Source organism: Schistocerca piceifrons, chromosome 3, assembly GCF_021461385.2.
Source record: "Schistocerca piceifrons isolate TAMUIC-IGC-003096 chromosome 3, iqSchPice1.1, whole genome shotgun sequence".
Taxonomy (NCBI): domain Eukaryota; kingdom Metazoa; phylum Arthropoda; class Insecta; order Orthoptera; family Acrididae; genus Schistocerca; species Schistocerca piceifrons.
In genome coordinates, this window is record NC_060140.1 from 859,537,823 (window position 1) to 859,539,702 (window position 1,880).

The window sequence follows — 1,880 nt, forward strand, 5'->3', positions numbered from 1 at the left end:
CCTACTGTAGAAAGTACCCTCTGTCTCGCAAACCACAGCGAAACAGCGCAAGCTGCAGCGAATTTCAAGATCTCGGGCCAGCCCGGTGCTAGGGGCATACCCACTGGGATTAGCTCGGTGGGCACGGCCGACAACTTAGGTTTATATGGCACGAAGGAACGCTGCAGGTAGTGTGGACTAGTTTTAAGCATTTGTACAACGTAGTATAGAATTAGAAAAGAGAGCAGCGATTAACCCTGTAGATAGCTCATTTGTCAAGCTATCATGTATAACGAATAATGATAGCACAAGCAAGAGATTTCCATAGTGGAGTAATAACGTAACACAATAGACAACCTGTAGTAAAATAAGGTAGCTGCAGTAACTGTAATGTACGGGGTGTTCAAAAAGTCTCTACGCAGTGCCGTATGATTGTTAGCCGCGCGTGCCGTATGCCACAGTAAATACACCGAAATGAAACTCAGTGAAATACGAGTTGTTAATTTATTGAATATTAATTTTTACTTACAAATTTTCACAATGTTGAAAGTGTCCCCCCCCCCCCCCTATTGTTGAATACACAATTCAATCGTGTAATCATGTTTCCAAACACAAGCTATAACATTTCTTCTGTGGCAGAAGCAGTGAAAGTGGATATTGCAGTTTTCAATTCATCGATGGATTTTGGACTGTTTTTATAGACAGTTGCTTTCGCTGGTCCTCAGAAGAAAAAGTCAAGTATACTTCAATGGATACCGTGTCTGTTCTTTCGGATATGTCCGAAAGAACAGACTCGATACCCATTTAAGTATATAGTTCTGGCAATACCGGCCATGACCTTCCTCTTCTGTGCGGATGCACACATATTACCCGAACACTTACGGGGTTTGTTAAGAATGTCTTCCACGAGTAATGAGTGTGTTGGATAGGGACACTACGAATGTAGTGTGTGGACAAGAAGGTGAGAATGTGGGTTTCGCGGGAGGCGTGCGCGGTCGCACTATCCTCTGTGCCCTCGGTAGCTCAGATGGATAGAGCGTCTGCCATGCAAGCTGGAGATTCCGGGTTCGAGTCCCGGTCGGGGCACACATTTTCACCTGTCCTCGTTGAGATATGTCAACGCTCGTCAGCAGCGGAAGCTATTAATATATAATTCTAAAAAGTCAAGTAGTGGTAGGTCGGGCGATCGTGGAGGCCAAAGTCCCTGTGAAATTATACGATCACCAAAAACATCATTTGAACGCGGTTACACCATCTTGTTGAAAATAACCGTTCAGTATTTCACTTAACACAAGTTCTCTTCTGAATGGGTACAGAATATCACTGCAGTATCGTTGTGCGTTTATTGTTTCGTTGAAAAATGTGGGACCCACAATCCGACGTCTAGAAATTGCAATCCAAACTCCTGTCTTCACAGAATGAAGTGGTTGCTCATGAATACACAATGGATTTGCAGTACTCCACATACGACAATTTTGCGAGTTGATGTACCCGCATAAATGAAACCACGCCTCATCAGTGTAAAACGTTTCATTAAGAATATCCCTTCCATTTTGTTGGACGAAATTTTTGAAACATTGACAATAATGCAGTCTCTTGCCATGATCAGTATTTTTTCAATTCTTGCACGACTGTCACTTTGTATGGGAAAAGTTCTAATTTTTTCCTTACAGCTGTGCGGTCCGTTTCGACACTAACATCGATTTCCTGGTCGCGTTTTCTTACTGACTTGTTCGGACTCATGGACATTTTATCGGAAATATCGAGTAGTTTATCCTTAAACAAAACGCTAGGACGACCACTTCTCGGTGCATCTGTCACTGAACCAGTACTTCGAAATTTGTCAATCAAATCTCGCACAGTATCGCGATGGGGGAGTGTTGTCTCCGGGAAAACTGAAT

The 1,880-nt window shown here is 43.1% G+C and overlaps 1 non-coding gene across 1 annotated transcript; it reads left to right on the plus strand.

Moving 5' to 3' along the window:
• Positions 1-990: 990 nt before the first annotated feature.
• Trnaa-ugc lies at positions 991-1,065 on the plus strand. The gene has a single exon. It is a non-coding gene; the product is annotated as a tRNA-Ala (tRNA).
• Positions 1,066-1,880: the final 815 nt, after the last annotated feature.